The sequence below is a fragment of the Zalophus californianus genome, chromosome 3 (assembly GCF_009762305.2).
Source record: "Zalophus californianus isolate mZalCal1 chromosome 3, mZalCal1.pri.v2, whole genome shotgun sequence".
NCBI classification, from domain to species: domain Eukaryota; kingdom Metazoa; phylum Chordata; class Mammalia; order Carnivora; family Otariidae; genus Zalophus; species Zalophus californianus.
In genome coordinates this window covers 172667780-172681650 of record NC_045597.1, presented here as the reverse complement: position 1 = coordinate 172681650, position 13871 = coordinate 172667780, and the positions used below count along the sequence as shown (strand labels likewise).

The window sequence follows — 13871 nt, the reverse complement described above, 5'->3', positions numbered from 1 at the left end:
TGAAGAATGATAGTCTGGCGTTCAATTATTTTACTTTCAAATTTAGTGGGAATAAGAGAATTAGACATAGAATCTGTCAGAAAGTATTGCTATTTCTTAAACATGGTCAATAAATTTATTGAAGGGTACAGTTAAGCTCTTTACTGTGTGGTAAAAATGGTAAAAGGAATCTGTTGGATCATTTTAATGGCTGGGATTTTCCTGAAGCTACTCTACTGAATAATCTCAGTAAATTAAGGAAAAGATTTGATACCACAGCTCATTATTTGTTGGAGAAAATGTGAGAAATACTGTGAGAAAGGAAAATTCTTGCTGCTCTACTCTTCCTTATTTTTCAAACCCCATTGTGTTATCTTAAATCTCCAAGCAAAATGATCCAAAGATGTCCCCCTTTCCTTGATTAATTGCAAAGAAGTATTTTTGCATGGCTTTCTGAAGTTCAGCAAGGACTTGGCCTGCATTTATTGCTAATATGAGAGAAAGTAGGAGCCACTAATCTCACTTCCACACCCTGCCCTCCCACAGCTGTGACTCTTTGTTCTTGCTGGTTCCTTTCTTGCTGAAGGAGGGGCTAATCTGTACAACTCTAGTGGACTGATTCTGGCGTTAAAAATCCCCAAGAGCCCCTAAATTTTCCAATGCAAAATGTTTACCTCAAAGTAACTGTGGCCTTTGAGAAAGACTTGTTGGACTATTACAGTCCCAACACAGACTGATAAAGACACCATTCTGATTCAAACAATATTTTTTGACATGATTAACTACTGGATATCATGGCAAACAATTTACCTATATCAACTTATTTCTCATAATAACCCTATGAAGGAAGATTTGTTATTATCTTCATCTCACAGATGAGGACATAGGCTGAGAGAGGGTCAATAACTTCCCCACTCCTGCAGGTTCGGGTAGAGGCAGGATTTGAACCCAGGCAGCAGACCTGCTATACCATACTGCCGGTGAGAGCAAGAATCACTGTTCTGGGTACTCCCATTGGAATAGTTCATTTTCCAGTGCTTTCTACCCTTCTCCATGCACACCAGATCCAGAGGAATAGCCATTAGGAACTGAATAATTGATTTATGGAAGATATGTACTTCTGCTAAGAAAGAGACTTTCACTAGGGTATTTAGTGCATAAAGAGATTATCATGGAGCCATAGAGCTTTTTAACCTTCTGCAAATGTAAATTAGTAAGAAAACTATAGTAGGTTGAGGTTATGTTGCCACGAGGCTCACGTTCTTGGGAGCGTTGGCATCTTTAGCCAACTACACTCATGGGTATCTGGGAGAAGCACAAACAGATAATGGTCCAGTAAGGACCCAGGGGCATCTGTGGGAAGCCAGTGGAGACTGGATGTGTGTGCACTGGAATTCTGAGAAGTGTTCTGAGGAAGAGCTAGGACTACAGGCCTTGGTGATAAAAGTACACCTGATCTTTGAAGGGATTTTGAATAATGAGAAACATAAACTCGGGAAGTAAGAATGTCACCCAGCCGCTGAGTGACATTGTCTTTGAGTCCTCCTCTGACCCTGACTTTATTCATATGCCACACCCTTCCTGGCCCAGAATCTCGTCAGAAACGTGTCATTTCCTCTTTTGTTTTCCTTAAGTTGTTTTGTTTTGTTTTCAAACCTGTTTCAGTCCGTTTCTTCTTATTCTCAATCTCCATGTGTGCCCCACCCCCCATTCTGAACACTCAATCAGATTTAACCCATTGACCTCATGCCAAAGGCCCTTCTTTCCTCTCCAACCTATCAGGACTTTGCCTTCACGAGTTCATCAGTTCCGATGCCAGTGATTTTTTGCCCACCTTGACTTCCTCTACTGCCCCTGCTTTCTCCTACTCTTCTGCTTCTCCCTCTGCCACTCCCCCTGCTTGTGTTCCCTCTCTCGCTGTGTCTCTCTCTGTCAAATAAGTGAAATCTCCTACACTTCTGAAAAGACATTGCCTAAGCAGCAAGAAGTCCCTGGGAGTGAGCAGTATGTCCCTTGACATTAAGTTCAGTTTAAAAATCCTTCCCACAGAGATGAACCATGGGAGACTGTGGACTCTGAGAAACAAACTGAGGGTTCTAGAGGGGAGGGGGGTGGGGGTACGGGTTAGCCTGGTGATGGGTATTAAAGAGGCTGCGTACTGAATGGAGCACTGGGTGTTATATGCGAACAATGAATCATGGAACACTACATCAGAAACTAATAATGTAATGTATGGTGATTAACATAACATAATTAAAAAAAAAAATCCTTGGGCGCCTGGGTGGCTCAGATGGTTAAGCGTCTGCCTTCGGCTCAGGTCATGATCCCAGGGTCCTGGGATCGAGTCCCGCATCGGGCTCCCTGCTCCTTGGGAGCCTGCTTCTCCCTCTGCTTCTCTCCCTCTCTCTCTCCCTCTGTCCCTCATGAATAAATAAATAAAATATTAAAAATAAATAAATAAAAAAATAAAAAAATAAAAAAAAAATCCTTCCCACCTTGCAGCCTAAAAGTGAAAGGTTTGGCTCTTTGAATAATCTTTACATCTTAAGACTGAGCTGGTTGCAAATTTCTTTTTATCAGGCTCTTCAATGTGAAAACTATAGATTAAATCCGAAACTGTCCCCGTAAAACTGAAGATTAAACAATAAAGCTATCCTTAGAGGAACAGAGAACACTGGAACAAGTACTTGGAAAAAAATTATTCCTGCTCGCATTTTTTAGAAGAGCATGTGAAATTACAACTAGTACATGACTTTTGTCAGCTAGAGATTGGTAAGTAAGATGATTAAATGACACCACCCGAAAATTTTATACAAGAAAAATCTGTTCCTAAGAAATCTCACAGAACACTTCATTTCTGTGAAAGCTTTGGAAAATAAAGTGGCATTCACTATATCTACCTTTACATGAATTTTAATTGAAATTAAGATTAGAGGTCAAATATTGTATTCATGTATGTATTAGATAATCTGAGTATTTTATGTCTGTTAGGACTATGTACACCTTTTGCTTAGGGGTTTTGAATATCTAATGTGGCACTCTGTTTAAGTAGAAACCATGCATTTTATCTGTAGTTCCTGCTATCACTGAATATATTTGCATGGCAAATTCAAATGTTGTCCCAGCTGCCCCCAAATTCCAAAGGGGTTTCCTACTATACACACACACACACACACACACACACACACATATATACATATAATTATATAAAATTATTTTATAATGGAGTAGAAGGGGGTTCTTTTTTAAATTCTGGTTTAAGTGACTAAGAATCCCAATTTTTCTCCTTGGTATTAAAATGGAAGTATGGCAATACCTATCATTTTTCAGTGGTTAACTTCTGAAGACCTTGAGACTGAAATCCCAATGACACTGTCTGTGATTTTTGAGAATTCTTAGAGAATTGGATGGGAGATACCAGAACCCTGGGAACAACAGAATGCTCCATGATTTTTTATTTTTTATTTTTATTTTTATTTTTTTTTAAAGGTTTTATTTATTTATTTGGCAGAGAGAGAGACACAGCGAGAGAGGGAACACAAGCAGGGGGAGTGGGAGAGGGAGAAGCAGGCTTCCCGTGGAGCAGGGAGCCCGATGCGGGGCTCGATCCCAGGACCCCGGGACCATGACCTGAGCCGAAGGCAGACACCTAACGGCTGAGCCACCCAGGCGCCCCGCTCCATGATTTTTTAAAATGCAGAAAGTAGCCTGAGATCTAGTAACTTAGCTTAATAGAATAACTGAGTAACTCCAGAAAAATTGTCAAATATGCTGTTTGTGAGAATTTGGAAGCAAATGTAGTTATCACTAAGAGTTGACATAGGATTATGAGAACATGTTATTTCAGACTGCAGATTGCAGAGAATTTTTAAAATATTTGTGGTAAATGCACATTTATTTTGTACTCTGAATACACTGAGACTTACTTTCCATATCGGATGAAAGCCTGGATGTTTGGTCTATATAACAATATCTTGTGGCATCATTATTTATGTGGAGGCTGTTCCTGATATTGTTTATAGAACATCCACAAGGAAATAGTCACAGACTATCAGATTTGTTACCCAAATTCAAACCTCAAAGTGACAAGGTGCAGAGCAGTGTTCAGTTTAGTATTTCAATTCGGTGAAGTTTAAGGTAACAGAATTCTTATAAGCTAAGAAACTCTGAACTTGGAAAATTAGAAAAAAAATTCATTTAGTTGGTTTTGTTTGGGTGGCTGTAATATCCTGGTTAGAAGAAACTTCTCTGTAGACTTAACACTTGAGTTCTAGTCTCAGATGCTTTATCACTAGGTGTGAATCTTGGGAAAATGAGATCACCTTTCTGTGCTTTAGTTTCTTAATCTGTAAAATGGGACAGTATTACCAATCTCACAGAGTTATTGTGAAGCACATAAACTGTGTAAGAAATATTACTATTGTTATCATTCATTTGCATACTTAGTGATGGCTTTCTGAAAAATATTTATTTAAAAAAATTTTTTTACAGATTTTATTTATTTATTTGACAGAGAGAGGCAGCGAGAGCAGGAACACAAGCAGGGTGAGTGGGAGAGGGAGAAGCAGGCTTCCCGCTGAGCAGGGAGCCCGATGTGGGACTTGATCCCAGGACCCTGGGATCATGACCTGAGCTGAAGGCAGACGCTTAATGACTGAGCCACCCAGTCACCCTCTGAAAAAAATTTAAAAAGTATAAAATTGGACTATAACATAAGACTAGATTTAAAGGAATATTTAGGTTATTTTTCTTGTTCAAAGTGGGATCTGATTACAGAGGTGGTTGCAGTAAAGTTTTATAGGGCTTGGTTTGTTGGGGGTTGGAGGGAGGATTTGTGTACCAGTAGAACTAATTATGTCAGAAACACACTGAAGAAAATTTGTTACAAGAAGCCTCTAAATAAAGACTAATTATGGATGGTTAGAATGACCATTATAAATCACCCAGGGAAAAGAAAAGAGAAAAGAAAAGAAACAAACCTATTTTCTTTTTCTGTTGTCTCAGCATCTAAATATCAACTCAAACACCCTTTCTCCAGGGAGGTCTTCCCTGAATATCTTTCCATCATATCTCTCTCCCTTACATTGCCCATTCAGAGCTTTCATCAGTGCATGAGGTTATTTTACTGGTTTGATTATATGTTTGTTTATTTTTATCTGCCTTCCCTAAGGATTATAAGCTTCTTGTAGTATATTGATCATTGCTGTACTCTCAGAACCAAGAAGATATCTTAGCCCATAATAGACACTCAATAAATATTTGTTAACATATGCATAATCATTTATGCATAATCTATGTTTTCTTGTTTGTTAAACCATACCTCTGGGCAGTTTCATCTATGATCATCATGCACGGGGTAAGATTCTGATTCAGTAAGACATTTGTGTTTTATTTAAATATTATAAAGGGCACTTTGTGGGGAAAGGTTTCTGACTGAGTCATGAAATAAGTATTTGGGTTCCAAAATTATGACAGTGAACATAAACTCACTCTCTAAAGGCAATTTGAAATTCACTATATCCACTGTGTGGATCACTAGTTAAATCAATCTTCAAGCACTTCATTGACTAGGCTTTCTCGCAATAGATAATTACAGACTTATTGCACTAGCAAATACCATGATAACTAAATTTAGGGTAAGAATACATGCAGAGGAATTCCTATAAAGGTCTGGGAAAAAGCTAGTCTCATTTTATAATGTGTGTTGAGTTTAATGATTGCTTCTTAAACAAAATGATTATAGTATATTATGAACTATTTTTCAGGAAAACAATACACAACAATCCTGATTTTAAACAAGCCCATTTTCCTAAGAGATGAGTTAGATTACAAAGTCCAACAAAACACATCTTGAATATTCTGAGGAATAAAGCTTGATTCCTAGAAAGGCTTCCATGAGCATTGTCGGAACAGAAGCAATGGATGCATGCGTGGATGGGATATATTCAAAGTGCCAAGTTTTAGCACACTAACTACTATATCAATGGCTTTCCTTCTGACCAAGTGATATTAGGCTTCACATACCATATGGTGCTCCATTCCTTTGATAATTTTGGCAAAAATTCTCAAAGAGAATACAGCTCAGATTGCTTTTCTAAAAACTTCCCATTAACAACTATTTAAAATTTGATCTCTACCAAGGAAAAGATACTGCTTTAAGATGCACTCTTCTTTTAGAGATAATTTATGGCATAAATTTTATCACTTTATGGAACAAATCTCATTACTTTCAAACTGTATGAGAAATTTGGAAGACTATTTTCAAGTTGCTGATGCCTGTCAGGAATCTCACTGTTCACTTCATTAAAATATACATTAAATTACAGAGTACAACAGTATTTAACATCCACTGCTACTCCTGTAGCTAGTAATTTGCATGTGGCAGATGTCACCTACTAATCAATAGAGCCAATGGATTTTAAACAAAATTCACAATCCTCTGAAAGTAAAACCATTGCATCACTGATTAAAATGCTTCTCAGTGTCCTGCATCAAATGGGACTGTAGTGACCTCTTCAGTGATCTGCCCTATCGGTTGGAGCACATTTGAAACACTGAGGTTGTAAGTCTTATCAAATTATGAACAGAGTTGGAATTTCTTTAATAATTTTAATACTACCGAAGCAAATAGAAAACCAGATGCATAAGGCACCTGGGTGGTTCAGTCGATTAAGTGTCTGCCTTCAGCTCAGGTCATGATCCCAGAATCCTGGGATGGAGCCCCACAACGGCCTCCATGCTCAGTGGGGAGTCTGCTTCTCCCTCTATCCCTCTCCCCTGCTCATGATCTCTCTCTCAAATAAGTAAATAAAATCTTAAAAAAAAAAAAAAGGATGTGTAGATTTTTTTTTTTAATAACAACCTCAGTTTGTCAGCAAATGTGTATGATGTTATCATTTGAGTAATAAGTTAAATAATAGGTGTTCTGGGTTTGAGAAGTTGGTATTTTGATAATATATTCTGGAATATTATTTCTTGGGTGTTAAAAACCACTTTATGTTTCTTGAAAATAAACATATTTAGCCAGGTGATTGTAAAGCGTTCACATAGCTTTGCTCATGTAAATATAATAAACTCAGATTCAGAAATAAGATATGTGAATTTAAAAATTATTTATTGACTCTATTAAATTTGTATTATATATAAGATAAGGTATATAAAGTATACCAAGATGAACTATATATCTAGCCTGCCCTTAATAAATGCCAATCTAGAAGAGGAGCTAAGATATCTATAGAAATAAATTTTGATTTTGTAAAACAAATGATATTTTATAAAAATAACTGATGGTATTATTATAATGGAGGACAGAATTATTGGAGTTATTCTATTTTTATTTGTATTTATTCTGACCCTAATGTATAACACAAGGATATTGTAAAGCAGTTGAAATACCCAATCTAAAATTATTAATTATCAAGTACAAAAAAAGTTCACTCAGTCTTGAAATTTACCATTATAGTTGCAACACAACAGTGAGATCATATTAATGATTTTTTTTTCTTTAAAAATATTTTTTCCTAGGGGTGCCTGGGTGGCAGTCAGTTAAGCATCCCACACTTGGTTTTGGCTCAGGTTGTGATCTCAGGGTTGTAGGATTAAGCTCTGCTTCAGGCTCCATGCTCAGCATGGAGTCTGCTTAAGTTTCTCTCTCCCTCTGTCCTTCCCCCTCCTCAAATAAATAAATCTTTAAAAAATATTTTTTTCCTAAAAAAAACTATTTAAAAATATTTCTTAAGAGCAGGCACCTCTACAATTATATACTGTGTATTCTAATAAAGTGATGTTATATAGAACTAATTTTTTCCTGAATATTTCAAGGAATTTCATGACAATAAAATGCAGCTTTTTCTGAAATATGAAGAATAGCTATGGAAAAATAAACTATAGATAAGGAGAATGTAAGCAAAAATATCTTTCTTTAGTTGCAGTCACAGATGTATTTTTTTTTAAATAGGCAAAACATACTTATTAAGGAAATATCCGTGCGTATTTAAGAAAAAAAGGATGCTTTAGTGGTCTCTACAGTCTTCAAATGAGAACCCAAAGGTATAGATGAGGGCTAGAGGATTCACAATGAAGTAAAGATTTTGATAAAGTGTCACACCTATCCTTGCGTGAATAGCTTAGGAAAGCAGCAGCCTTTAGTCCTCACTGATAAGCTGGATTGACTTTGGGCTTTGGTACCAAAAAAAAAGGCCCTTGACAGTGAACAGAATATTTTGTCTAGAGCCTCTATATCTCCATGCTAAGGATGCTCTACTTATCACCTATTTATGCAATAGGAAAAAAAATGAGCAACTGTATAGCTTCAAAACTTTCCTGTCGACACCGAGAAGAACAGATGGTTGATATCAGTTAAAAGCCAGTCATCTACAGTAGCATTAAAACAGGGCCATGTGTGCGTGGGGGAGAATACATCACCGTTAGAATTCTACAACCTGAAAGAATCAGTTCTATTCTATGAGAAACACTGAAAGGAGGTGCCTTGCACTGATGTCACTGGACTCACGGCTCTTCAGGGTGTGGGAGGTGAAAGTTCTGCAACAACCAAATCCATTTGTATTGGGAGTGCCAATTAGATTGTTAGTTCAGAAGTCTCTCTCTACCACCGTCTCAGGATTTCACTGGGCAAAAATTTACTAAAAGTTGAAGTCTTTTCTTTCTTTTCCATTTGCTGGCAACATTGTACTTTTATATGTTATGAAGAGGCAGTAACTAAAAATTAATGTAGTGAAGTATTTTATAAGTGCTAATATTAAAATATGTTAATTTCCAATTTGAAGTCCAAACAGCAATTTCCTTTTGAATTTTATATTTCGTTATTTGATGCTTAATTCATAGCTTACCTCATTCCACAAAAATATGTTGAGATGGCTTATGGGCAGTAAAATGAAAGTATATTTTAATTAAAAAAATCTTGACCGAGTAATGTCTTGATAAGCTTTTTGACTTTGGTATGTATTTTTTGGGGGGTAAGGCTCAGCAGAAGCAGTCACAATTTTGAAACTGTGTATAAAAATGGCTAGTGCTGGGGCACTTGGGTAGCTCAATCAGTTGAATGTCTATTGATTTTGGCTCAGGTCAAGATCTCAGGGTGGTGGGATTGTGCCCTGAGTCAGGCTCCACGCCCTGATTCTCTCTCTTCCTCTGCCCCTCCCCTGTTCACTCTTTCTCTCTCTCAAAAAATAAAAAATAAAAAAATAGATGGCTAGTGCTGTTGCTCAATGCAATTTGGCCATATGACAATGTAGAATGAGCACATTTGGAACTCAAATCCTGCCATCAAAGACTCTTGTTTTATCTTAAATCACTTGAACCTGGGTTTTCTCATTTGTAAGGTGGAGGTAATGACAACATAATATTAATGGGACTCTAATTTTGCTACTGGATTCTTAGGACACTGAAAGGAAATTATGTAATATATAAACTATGTAGCATTGGTTAAAAGATCCTCATCGTCATCCTAGGTTTGAACTTGACCAGTGTTTATTTACTTATTTTTTTTATTTCTCTTCATCCATTTTCAATGGCCAAGTATATTTCTCAATGGTATATATTGATTATAAATTATTTTTATTAAATTATGGCATGATCATTTCCATTATGAATTATATGAAATATTGAATTTGTAAAGAATATATCTTTTAGAGTCTGAAAAGCAATTTGGGCTGCATCTCTAAAATGTAGCAATGTATGCACTCATATTATGGTTAGATGAGGATGACATTGGACAACACTTTTAGATAGTTAATTAAATTCTTTTTTACAGAGATGAAACTTCAATCTTTAATCAAATTCTTGGCCCAAACAGATATTTTACAGGGTAACTTTAGCTCACATTTTTTTTTTTTTTGAATCTTGATTTAGGTATGTTCTAGCTTCGATGTGAATGTCCTAGAGTCTCATTAACAAAAGGAAGATTCCTCTGTGATTGTCCTTTTTCTCCCTAATGAAGCTTTCTAAACCTCAGCAGTCAAAGGTTTGCTATTTTAGTAGGATTTTATTTTTAATGTTGGGGGAAAATTAAAGTTAGGCTGACTACTTTTAATTTTTTTCCCCTGTCATATTTAGGAAGGGGAAATAAAATGAATATGCAGTGAAAATGAATGGAGTTCCAGAGACCTGTGGCTATTCTCTCATAATAAAGAAAAATGACTTAATTTGGTAACCACTGGAAGTTTTTGTGATGACTATGGTATTTCTAAGACTACAAAACTCTATCAAAATCCATGGTTGGTTGTTGTTGTTTTTAAATTTGTATTTCACTCATGTAAAGATTTAGAAAAACCCTCTAAATTTGCAAAAATATTCCTGGGCAATTCTCACTGCATTCAGAATGCAGATGTTATTAATTTTTAATGGATAGGACAGTGCCTTAGATTCATACTTCTTTTTTTTTTTTCTTAGATTCATACCTCTTCATGGCAACGGGAGTTTTTAAAATGAAAGAAATTGAGCCCTGTAAAACGTGATGCGGGGAAAGATTTTTCCTCATCTTATGTATACATTTCCACCAGGAAGATACAGGATTTAATATGAAATATTTCAGAGTTATATTTGAACACCTATAGAAGAATATAGGGCATGACACGTGAAAACGAAGCCATCTCAACCATGTCTTGCAAAACATCCTTAGTGAAACTTGTGGAAGCTGGTCAGGTATAATGAGAAGAACACCAGAGTTAGTCAGAAGCCCTCCCTTCTCATTTAGAAAATGAGAATAAAAATATCTTGGAACTAAATAATTCTTGAGGGAACACAGATGTAAAATATTTTGTAAAATTGTCAGCTATTTTTTGATGTTTGCCTCAGGCACAGATCTGGTATGTCTCTTCCAGATCTGAGCCCCTTAGTGGCTTCCTGCTCAGCCCGGGCTTTGGCCAAAACTCCTTGACCTGGCATGGCATTCACATTGTGAGCTGGACCCATGTCCCCTTCTCAATCTGATCTCTCATGTTTTGTTTCCTCTATACCTTATGCCCTGGCTTAACTCATTAGGTTAAATAATTTTTCTCTGCCTGTGCTTTGTACTTACTTTTGCCAATGTTCCAATTTTGTCTGAAATATTTTCAGTGTGCTGAAATCCCCACTTAAGTGGGGATTTATCTTAAGTCCTCCAGACTGAATTCCCCCTTTCTTCATATGAGTTCCTAGTTCAGTCGTAACAGGTCACCTGCTATTAGTGGTACCTGTATTATTCCTTTTGATAGACTAGGAGCATTTTGAGGGTCAGATTTATGTCTGACATATTTTGGTACAACCCCACGAAACCTACCACTTTTCCACATATCAGTGATATTTAGAATATTTAATGAATCAAACTATGGATTGTGTGAGTTGACTTGAAAAGTTATAAGAATGAACTGAATACCTAAGTAAGCAGACAGTATACATATTTTCATTTATTATTTAACATGAAAGATATTTATTATATTACATCAAATTAAAAATACCTACTTGACTTGTCACACTATCAAAAGAGAGCACAAGGTAGAGCAAACCTAGTGGAAATTTTTATCATCTTTGCTTATCTGTCTCATCTGAGAATTCTTAGGGGGAAGTTATTAAATTATTATTCATCAACGCAAAGAACAAAGCTGTACTGATTGAAGACAAGTGTGCAAAGAGATATATGGCTTAATATTGTTGTCAAGTATGTATAACAACAATTAAAATAGGTGAATCTAATGCTTTTTAAAAGTTACATATGTGAAAAGAGATACTTGAGACCACCCTCAAGTGAAGTTGGACCTATCAGATATATCTATCAGTATCCAAAGAATGTTTAACCTTCAAGAATGCAGATTAGAAAGATTTGATGACAACACAGTTTGAAAGAATAATAAAGGAAGAATAATTTTATCATAGATCAGGGGTTGGCAAACTTTTTCTGTAGACCAGATAGTAAATATTTTTGACCCATGTGAATCCTATGGTCTCTGGGGCAACTACTCAGCTCTTCACTGCAGCCTAAAATCCACCATAGACAATACAGAGATGAATAAGCATCGCTGTTTTTCAATAAGACTCTACTTACAAAAGCAGATAGCTGGACTTGGTCATGGATGATAGTTTGTCAATTTCTTAGAGTTTTGGTTATATGGAACTGGCATGATGATGAACTAATTTTTAAATTAAATTGTTTTATGCAACACAAATTAATTACCATGAACAGTCACATTAATTTCAATGTTGGGAACTTTAAAAAGAGCCATAAAATAAACATAAGCTGAGACATATAGATTTTTATTTTTAACTGCCCATAAGAGTTAAATAAGGAAATTAGGGTATGTTGAATCATTAGTAAAGTATTTCTTAAACTGTTTCATTGAACTCTTATGAACTTTAAGATGTTAGTAGATGTTCTGAGGAAAAAGTTTTCTTCTGTCACATAAATTTGTGAAATCCTGTATACAGCTTAGTGGTAATAGCAGTAAAAATGTCAGGTATCTTTTATGAATCCTTTATTGTATGCCAAGTAGTTTCTACTATTATCTCTCTTTGAGAGGTGTGTACACTAAAACCTACAGAGGTAAACTAATGCACACCTAGGTCACTTGGCTGGTAAGTGGTAGGGCCTACTCTAAAATCCAGTTTTCACCTCCCTGTCAAGCTCATAGCTGTTGAATAATACATACTGACTCTCAAACAAACCTTTTAAAAATGCTCAAGGAGTGTCAATATACTAATGTACTCTTCACTTTTCTAAGAGCCATTAAAGGATACATCATTTCTCAGATTTACTTGACCATGAAAAGAAATCAGAAATCCTTACTAAGAATATTACAGAGTGCTGGCGTTCCCTAGAAAAGAGTCTGGAAAATTCTACATTCATCATGACAGTGATTCCCAGATCTAGCTGATCATTAGAATAATCTGGGTAACTTTAGAAACACATAAATTTAAATAATTTCAATCAGAATTAGAGATCAAGGAATCTGAATTTCTGAAACATTCTTTCCTGAGATAATACTGATCATATGCCAGTTTAGGGATATTCCTTTGTTCTAATGCCATGGAACTAGAAATTTTTTATACCTCAACCATTTTTCACATTTCATTCCTGCCCTATTATGAGAGGCAGGTGCTTGCAGAGTGACATCAAGAACATGAATCCTCAGTTCCTAAAATCACCAAATACATGGCAAGAACAGCTAATTTTGTTCCTTTGTTACTTCCTAGTATAAAGTAGTATCCATGAAAATAAACAGGTATTGTTAATCTAATGGGATTTTATTTTATTTTGGCCTATATTACTTGGTTTAATTATAGGATTTTTCATATTTAGACAAAGGATCCCTTTTTTAACAGAGCCTTTGCAAACTTAGATTCTTTTTTGCAAATTGTATTCTATCTATGTCAGATACTGATTTTAGATATGCCAATATTTTATTGTTCTTGTCTACTTGTAACTCTGGGTTGTCATGGTGATAGGTCCTGATATCACATTTCTATAGACAATTAGCTGAAATAAATCTGCATCCAACAGATTTATTGGAAAGGAAGATGCAAATGAGTGACATTTTCTTGTTAAACCTGAAGATAGTAAAATGTAAAAAAAAAAACACACACAGGACAGCAATGTATTAATACTATTTTGCAAATAATGAGCTATGTCATTATGGTCTTTTCAGTAAGTTTCAGTTGGCCTTTATCATCTATAAAATAAGGACATTAGACAAAATAATTTCAAAGTTTTTTTTAAACCTAAAATTCTATGGTCAACTCTTAAAAGTAGCAAGGATCTTAATTACAAAAAAGAAACCATAATGCTTGCCTTTATAAATAGAAGAATACATGCAAACTCATATACTAGAAATCCGGCCTCATGCCAAGAAGTAACAATGGTAGTCAAGGTCAATATTAAACTAATTAAAAAAAAAAGCACA

General features: G+C 35.6%; 1 protein-coding gene across 1 annotated transcript in view; it reads right to left on the bottom strand.

Moving 5' to 3' along the window:
• The window catches only part of VWC2L (von Willebrand factor C domain containing 2 like), a 151447-nt gene that overhangs the window by 126823 nt on the left and 10753 nt on the right, over positions 1–13871 (bottom strand). The gene's annotated exons all lie outside the window — the stretch shown is intronic.